The sequence below is a fragment of the Toxorhynchites rutilus genome, chromosome 2 (genome assembly GCF_029784135.1).
Source record: "Toxorhynchites rutilus septentrionalis strain SRP chromosome 2, ASM2978413v1, whole genome shotgun sequence".
In the NCBI taxonomy this organism is placed as follows: domain Eukaryota; kingdom Metazoa; phylum Arthropoda; class Insecta; order Diptera; family Culicidae; genus Toxorhynchites; species Toxorhynchites rutilus.
The window spans coordinates 4,455,317-4,465,333 of record NC_073745.1 but is presented as its reverse complement, the minus strand read 5'-3'; positions in this window follow the sequence as shown (position 1 = coordinate 4,465,333).

Genomic DNA, 10,017 nt, shown 5'->3' with positions numbered 1-10,017 from the left:
CTCGACGAATTTCAATGTCATACAAAAGTACTGCAGCAGTTGGGAGAGCCCGTCGAGCATTTCAGTTCCATTCTTATGGAATTGCTCGTAGACAAGCTGGATGATGCATCACACAGTGCATGGGAGGAATCTATCGTGTCGGATGACAACCCGACCTATGAGAAAATGGTTGTATTTTTGCAGAAGAGAACTCGAGTGCTGGAGACGATCATGATCAACCGCCCCAGTTTCATCAAAAACAGTTTTTCAAAAACGGGCATTTTGCGTATTAAATTTCATACACTGGGCACTAATGAGTTAAGAAAATAGTTTAACAATCTGTATAATACTTTCGCAACAACTTTATCGGTTCACTATTCTTATGATTTTTTGACGTTGATGATTACCATCTCATGATTTCTCTCACAGATGTGCTCGTTGGGATTCATAGACGTTAGCAGCAGTAGGGACCGTGGGGCTCGGCGAGTCAATGGACGTGGCGGGATCAAATGAGCGGCTTGTGAGCGCTCGCCCATCTCTATCCTGAATACACCAAAAAACTCGTAGAAAACGGCTAAAGGCAGCCATGAACAAGGGTTATCATACTAAAGAATTCTTAAATTTATTAACGGTTTCGAAAGCGAGCTTAAATTTCAACCACCGTACGAATATGAGTGAATTTTCATACAAAGGAAAAGAGATCTGCATGGTGGCGTACGATTTCGAGTTTGAATCACTGTATTTCGATACACGACAGTCGTATCAACGATTTATTGTGCAACAAAATCTCAATTACTTATCACATCGTTCAACACGCGATTAAGGATGAAATTCATGGGCAACCTGAAATTATGGTTCAGTGGTCACTCGAAAATTCGGCAATCTGGAGCAGATATTCTCGGATAATGAAACATGCTTGAAACGAAATGGTGAGAAACATGTGAGTGGCGAAATGAAGAAATTCCACAATCGTATGGCACTTCGTTTCGCCGGAAATGCCACACATAGAGATGGGCAAACCGTTCACGAACGGTACAAAAGAACTAGTTCGCCAAAAAGAGTGAACGAACGGTCGTTCTTTTTCAACGAACGGTAGTTCTCCCCACGAGCTGATTCCGAAAGAACGGTTTACGAGTAAACTGTTTGAGAGCGAACCGATTGAGAGTGAACTGTTTGTGAACGAACTGGATCAGAACGAACTGTTTGCGAGCTAAAGAGTATGCGAAAGAACTGTTTGAGAACGAACTGATTGAGAGTGAACTGTTAGTGATCGAACTGATTGAGAGTGAACTGTTTGTGAACGAACTGTTTGCGAGTGAACTGTATGGGAAAGAAATGTTTGAGAACGAAATGTTCGCGGGCGAACTGTTTACGAACGAACGAGTGCCGCTGTACTGATTTGCGCTGGACGGAATGGATAAATATAACGAGAACGCTTGCAAGAAAAATAAAACGATATTGTCATTTACGTGTAAAATGCATATAACGCATGTTGATGTATACTAAATTTTGGGTTAAAAATTAAATTAGATTTTCGTAGTTTTAAAGACAAAGCTATATATTTTCAGTTTCATGTATTTTTTCCATTCCGCCTAACATTCATATACTTCCTGATTATCAGAAAAAATCTGGGGGAAGCTGGGGCGATTCGTGAATTAGGTAAACATAAAAGAGAAGGGCAAGTTGAGAAAAAAAAATTTCGTTGCTTTCAATCCATTGTTTGGCCTATTGCGTGTACGTGTTTTCGTGATTGTTTGTATGATTGAATGTTAGTGAAAATTGAAAAACAAAAAGCTGCAGGATTTTTTCTCTGAATGAACCTTTATGAAACATGATCTTACATCGAACCTGTGTTTTGTGCTAACAGAAAATATGAAAAATTGAACATATTTTCTGCGCATCAAGTTATTACATATACTATTGTCGGCCGAACCCACGGTATGTTAGGTGTGACGCTAACCACTCGGCCACGGGAGCACTCCAGCTAACATTTTATGTTGTTTTTAATACCGCTGAATGAAAGAGCGAAAGAACGGTTCAAAAGAACTGATTCACTCAGATGAACGGTTAGTGACTGAACCGTTCATCAAAGTAATTTTTTTTGCCCATCTCTAGCCACACATAGGGGAAACGAAGAAGAAGCAATGCGCCAAGAGAACTGATGACAGAAAGCCTAACGACGAGATTCTGATAACAACATTGGTGACTTATTTGCCGCTGGATTCGAACGAACTGGATACGCTGATTTCAAATCATTTTCTTCGGAGTTAAACGGTAGTTCAATGTCGGGAAATGGAGAGTAAATCTCCGAGGTTGGCTGAAGTATTGCGGAGTTTGTACAGGCGCTCACAACTGAACAATGAATATTTTAGACACTAAACCCTAAGTGGTGCGGACTCAATTCACTTCATTTTCAAGCAAATTCATGCATTTTTTCAAGTGATTTCTTGCAATAAATTCTCATACCACCAGAGATGCCAGATTTACAGATATGTTTGTAAATTCACAGACATATCTGTAAAATACTTTTGACTTTTGTTGCAGACTTTTTTGATATAACAATATTTCACAGGTTTATGATAGATGAGAGGCTCTATTCATCACATCCAATGTATTTGACTCACCGTATGACATTTTTCCATAGTTTTTATACATAAAAAGTTTTCATATTTACTTTATATCAATACACATGACGTAAGACCTATTTTTTGAGTCATTCATTAACACTTTGCCGTCCGGCGTAACCACAGTGGTTACGTTCGCAAAATAAGGTCGCACCGCAGTGATGTCCTGAGCGTAATTTCGCTCAGTGGCCGACGACAGTTCTTCAGTATCTTTTGAATTCTGTTGGTGTTTTGTTTGGTAACAATAACTTGTACACGTCAACGTTTTGTTTATGATTTCATAAGTACTTTTGCCCTGACATCATTGCAGACGAAAGAGACGATATGATCCTTCACGATGAATGAAAAATTGCATTCATTTACTATACATACTATACATTTACTACACTTCGAAATTTCATGACCGTAAGGGGACAGAGTCGAGAACCTATGAGAACTAATGTCAAGAACGGCCGGCGACAAACCAACTAAACCAAATTAGCGCTACCGGCGCCAAGCGAATCATTTTTTAGCAAACGTGTAGACGGCAACATGCGCGTCGCTAATTTCCCTAAAAATGACTCTCCTAGAGGGATCTCTTTTGAGCAAACGACATTGAGTTGATTCTCAAAGCCCTGGCTGAACATCTTTGAGTAATATTAAGATTGACTACATCCAAGCGATAACGGAGATCGTTTCATCCCAGTTCATGAGCATCCCTTTGACCTCGCACTGTAAGCCTATATCTATCTATAAATAAAAATGGAAAGCCAAATCTTTTCGTAAGCGGAAAACCCGGAGAAGGGATGGCCCGATTTTAGCCTTCTTTATTTTGTTGTATTTGTCTCTTCCCGTAGATCAACATAGTGGAGAGCAAAACCGGAAAATTTACGGAAAACTCTGCTCAACGCATTCCTATATCTTCTATCCATCTATCTATATAAATAAAAAATGGTAAAAATGGAAGGCCAAATGTGTTGCTAATCGCAAAATCCGATGAAGGAAAGGTCCTTTTTGAGCCATCTTCATTTTGTTGTATTAGGCTGTCAAAAAAGTCCTGCGGTATTTTTTTTTTGAATTTTCATTTGTTCATAAAATTAGTTACAATCATCTGTTTTAAGTCAAATATGCGCCGTTTTGTTCGATGACTTGTTCCCAACGAGATGCCAACTTCATAATACCCCTGTTATAGAAGCTCGCTTCCTTATTGGCAAAAAAACTCGGATAGCCAATTTTCACAGGCCTCTTTTGTGGCTAACTTCTGACTACCTAGCTCGTTCGCCATGGAAAAAAACAGGTGGTAGTCACTTGGTGCAAGGTCCGGACTATACGGAGGATGCAAAAGAACCTCCCATCCGAGCTCCCGGAGGTTCTGGCGCGTCACCAAAGAGTGTGTGGCCTGGCGTTGTCCTGATGGAAGACAATGCGGCCTCTGTTTATCAGAGATGGCCTCTTCTTCATGAGTACTACCTTCAAGCGGTCCAGTTGTTAGCAGTACAGGTCCGAATTGAGCGTTTGGCCATGAGCAATCAGCTCATAATAGATTATTCCTTGACAATCTCACCAAACACACAGCAGAACCTTCCTGGCCGTTAATGAGGGCTTGGCCACCGTCTGAGCCGCTTCAGCGGGCTTCGACCACGACCGTTTGCGCTTCACGTTGTCGTAAGTGACCCACTTTTCATCGCCAGTCACCATCCGCTTCAGAAACGGGTCGATTTTGCTGCGATTCAGCAGCGATTCACATGCGTCGATACGATCAAAGATGTTTTTTTGCGTCAACGTGTGTGGCACCCATACATCGAGCTACTTTGTGAATCCAAGCTTCTTCAAATGGTTAATAACGGTTTGATGACTTATCCCCAGCTCTTGGCCGATGCTACGGCTGCTACTATGCCGGACTTTCTCGGCTAATTCAGCGATTTTGTCGCAATTTTCGACGACAGGCCTTCCGGAGCGTGGCGCATCTTCGACGACCTCTACACCAGAACGAAAACGTTGAAACCATCGTTGTGCGGTGGAAACGGAAACTGTATCGGGTCCATAAACTGTATAAATTTTATTGGCAGCTTGAGATGCATTTTTGCCTTTGTCAGTACTGTAAAATATGTCAACAATAATTTTGGACGGGATGAAGTTCGCCGGGTCATGCGTTCTCAAGCGGAAAAATGATTTTTCGGACCACCGGGTAACTTTGAAAAATCATATCTCAAAAACGAAAATAATTACATATCTGAAATCGGGATATGTTATGTAAATCAGCCTCATCTTTCAAGAAAAATATGAAATAAATAGCGCCCTCTAGTCCAAAGCCACGAATACAATAAAAACAAATGCGATCGATAATTACGAAAATAAAATCCATTTATTTTTTGCAAGTTCAATATTTTTTAATAAAATAATGTAAATAGCTAGCCCATTGACTTCATTTAGATATGTCGATAATCTAAACCAGCTCAGTGGTTCTGATGTTATGAATTTTTGAAAAAAGTCAGTTTTGGGAAAAAGTAGGGAAAAAAATATTTTTCGAACCACCCTAAAATGGAAATGGTCACTCTAACGAAAAAATAAAAAAAATACGGGTCTAATGTTTTGCGATAAAGAACAAAACTACCACTATATCGGTTTGGCATGGTATGGCTGTATATATACAAAATATACATATACAAAATATACAATAATATACAAAAGACGATATTACGTGCTTCGAGATGCACAAAATATCAATGAATCTATGAAAATTAACGTTAAAAGACATTTATATAGATCCGCACACTTTTACAGACATTTAAACATTTTTAACAGAGCTTCACATATTTTTACAGACTTTTTTTTAAAATCATCTGGCAACTCTTCGTTCCACTTTTTATCGAATGTTTTCAAATCGCAGGAGTAAACATTTACGTGCCTGTGACTTCGTTTGTTTTTATTTCGATCGGAGAAATATTATATCAGGGGAAGTGGACTTTAGGAATGCGTTGCTCAGTGAAAGGCTGCCCGAATACGAGTGAAAATGTTCGCGTTAGCTTTTATCGTATACCCTCGGAAACGTATTTACAGACGCGCTGGGTTGATTTTTGCGGAGACGACAAACTACGATGTTCCAATTATTAAAAACCAAAAATGTAGCAAACCATTCAAACACATTTACAGGTTACAAATACATCGTTATAATTCAACCGGAAAAGAAACCTCGTGAGAAACCGTAATGCCTTTTCCACAATTAAGACGATAGTTGACTCAGAAGATTACGTCCATCATTAACACGAAGCGCAGATTGCTTTACCGTTATATTCATCATCAGGACTAGCGTATCATAATTAAGTGCGATTCACATACAACATACACGTCACGTTCACGTCCCGTCACGTCACGATACGTCAATGATTCTACCATGCAATTCTCATGAAAACATTCACATACACCAGCAACGTAGCGACCCGTCAGCATACGTTCAACGAAAACGACCGGCAGGGTTTGTAGAAAAGAATAATTGACGGAGACGGACGGCTCGTTTGGTTTTTGTCTGGGCTTTGTGTCTCGGCTTTTGTTTTGATTTGGTTATACAGTAATTTACATCTACATCGACATTAAGCTAATTGAACAGATCTGTGATGCAACACGTTTAATTAGACATTTTTACCTCTAGTTGGACATTTTTGTAAACATTGAGTTCGGGGCCCAAATTATGGCCCCACATTGAAAGTCGCCACCAGTCGCAAATGTCCAATTACTGGTCAAAACCTACTCCAATGCGACACTGAGTGGTACCTCAGCATATCGCTTTATAAGTAACTTACTGTACTTTTTATGCCAACATATCTCATAGCTCCAAATTTCGGAGTGAAAATCATTCGCGACTAGTTGAAAGAATTATTCTATTTATTATTATTATTGCATAAGGGTCGGACTACGGGGTTTAAGCATTTAAATAATTGAATTCAATGATTCTCATTGAATTTTTCAAAATTTAGAACTGATTCTAGGCATGCTGATTTGAAAGAGGACATTGCAATTTAAAATTGTTGTAGATGGCGACACCATGAATAAAATTAAATAAATCATTCGTTTGGCATTTGACGTGACGGTGCTGGTGGAAGCATTGACTGCATGTGTGAATTGGTGGAGACGTTGACGGAACGTAGACGTTCTTCTCCGTAACGTGCTATGTGAATCGCACATTAAGTGGATTTCATTCGGCCAGCTTCACTAGCAAAGCTGTTTTCACCGACGTTAGGATAAAACGTTTTCAAAACATTTCGCTTTTGCTATGTATGTACGTATCGAAATTCGCCAATGTCGAATTTTGCTCCCACATTAAAATCTTGGAGTGAACTAAGCGTTATTCGTAGGTTGTTTAATTCTGTCAGTTTCTGATACCTTGCAATATAAGATGCTCTTTCAGAGATGCAATGGTCAATTAAAAAATTTATGGAAAATTCATTCATTTTATAAGTTTAATTATATTTGCCTTTGATAACAATACCTTTTTCATAGTGTTGATTATCATAAGAAAAATCAAGGCGCGTAGAAGTATATCCTAAGGTGGGCCAACTTGCTAAAACCACTCTTCAGCCATCTTGGAAGTCTACTGTGTTTTGTTTGTAATCAAAACACAATACGCTAGTGCCGAAGCTCGTTCCTGATCAGTCTGTGTCTTCCACGCTTCAAGCAAATAATTCCCCTTCTGCTTTCTTCCGTACTGTTTTCATATACCGCTCCCCTAACCAACTTAGTGACGAAACGGCCTCACCTAGTACCATAGACCCATCTTGAGAAAAATGACACTCCTGATCATTGGATCTTTTTTGACAGCCGTTTTGATTCAGTCCGCACTACCTAGACTAAACCTATTGACGTCCAAGCTGGAAAAAATATTTTTTTTTTCATGAAAGTCATCGGTGTAATTATTGGCGCTAAAGAAACCCCAATGTTCAAGAATTCATTTTCTCCCATTCTCCATTTTCCGGGAAATGAAGAAAAAAACGACAAGTCATCAAACAAAATCATTGGCCAAAACCATCCATTTTTATATAATCTTGTATTTTATTAGGTATTGGTATTTTTAGGGTACGTTAAGCGGCCTATAGACGTTCAATATTATTGCGCAATATTTTGTTTTGGTTGTTCGTTGTACGTCTTGTTCGTCTAGGGCTTCAGTATTGCCCTAGACGAATAATTTAATATAATATTGCGCAATAATATTGAACGTCTATGGGCCACTTTAGGTTATGTACTTTCCGCACATACTTGCCCTATTCCATAGTTATTGCCCAATAAAGTTATACAAAATTAAATTAAGTTGATGATAAGTGATAGCCAATGAATTAGTCTATCATTTAATTCAAAAACATTATCATGCTTTCCAAAGTCATGAAAATGTATCAATACTGTTGTTCTATTTTTCGAACACTGGGCACGTACTGGTTAATGGCCATTACAATTTAGGGGGTCAATTCAGGATTACTATACCATGCATGTTTGGGAACACAAACTAAAATTATCAAATTAATGAAAATATGATGAAAGAACAATCTTTTCCGTGTAAATTTTCTTCACATTTTAAGAACTGTCTTGATTGCAAACAATTAGGAAAAATATTGTTCATAAATAGAAATTCAAGCCTTAGAGCGAAAAATGCTACATTGGACGTTTTGACTGCCCGCTTTGTACATTGGACAAATAACGTTGCACGATGAGAATCTGAAAATAACTACTAAACAACGATCCAAATACTTGCACTTCGTGCTAAAAACAGATCATTATTGTTATAACTCGCTGAATTGAACTAAAAACGATATCAACACCCGAAAATAACAAAAACTCAAAATGACCGAAGTGCGATTTCGTGTTGTATTGGTTGCTTTGTTACTTCCAGGGGTTAGACATCAATTGAATATAGGCTACCCAAAATCAAAATCAATATGGCGTCATTTATTTATCAACATATCATTTACGAGGATTGAAATCGAAAAATGCGCTGCTTTATTCTAACTGCATGAGCGATTTCATATTTCGGTTTCACGTGGAGGTGTTCACATTTAACATGGAGTTTAAAGTTAGCCACTATTCGACTATATAACCGCACCGAGTTGTACACAACAGTAATTGATTGAACCAAAATGTCAGTAAACCGCAGCAATATTGGGTACACTGGCAATATGAGGGATTTGACGTTTTAGTCGTACCCCTGGTTACTTCGGATGTATCGAGCGTCAGTGGAAAGTGGTGTCCGAAGTAACAGTCGAGTGCTTAAAATTCGAATCTGTACATTGGTCATTTTTTGTATCGGCGATAAAAAGGTGAAAAGGCTAGATACTTGAACAATTCTCGCGTAACTTTTGAAAAGGTCCAATGTAACATTTCCGTCAACTCGAGAAAAACGAAGTTGAAGACCCGAACATTATTCCGCGTATTGTCTTAACAGTTATCGATCTTTATCGCTCCTCTCACCACTAGCGATCAAGAATAACTCTCCAAAACCAATCGTAGCTGTTGTGCCGTAATTTGAGTTTAAAGTTGAAGCCAATGAGCGAAAAATGTTACATTGGTCGTTTTGACTGTCCGCGTTTGCACATTGGACATATTACGTTGTACGATAAGAATTTGAAACTAACTACTAAACAACAATCCAAAAATCAGCATTTCGTTCTAAAGACAGATTACTATTGTTATCACCCGTTGAATTGAACTGAAATCGATAACAACTACTGTAAGAAACAAAAACTTAAAACGACCGAAGTACGACTTCAAGTTGTTTTGACTGCTTTGTTACTTCGGACGTTTCGGGCATCGGCGGAAAGTGGCGTCCGAAGTAACAGCCGGGTGCTTAAAATACGAATCTGTACATTGGATATTTTTTGTATCGGCGATAAAAAGATGAAGAAAATAGATACGCGAACGATTGTTTTTGTAATGCATTCAATGATTGAAGACTAATAGCGTGCATCCATTAACTCGATTTGTTTACATTTGTTACATAGGACCTTTTCAAAAGTTACGCGAGAGTTGTTTTCTCAATGCATATTCTGATTCTGGCATATTGGCACTCACGAATATGACGTTGAGACATCAGATCAGACGGGGCATACCGAAGTTCACGTACCGATCGGAGAAAATGGTCGACACGCTGTGTATGATCGAGCATCAGCCAAACATGATTGATAACTAATAGTGTGCATCCATTAACTCGATTTGTTTACATTTGTTACTTAGGACGTTTTCAAAAGTTACGCGAGAATTAATTTAATACACTGAGAGAAATAATTAGTAAATATAACGTTTTTTTTTGGTAAATACTACCAATCTATAGTCATTTTCGACCGTACTAATAAACACATATGGCAAGCAGAACCATGATTCGGAAGCCCAATATCGGCTACATTTTCTCGCCGAAAATGCACGTATCAGAATTATATCCTTATTATACCTCCTT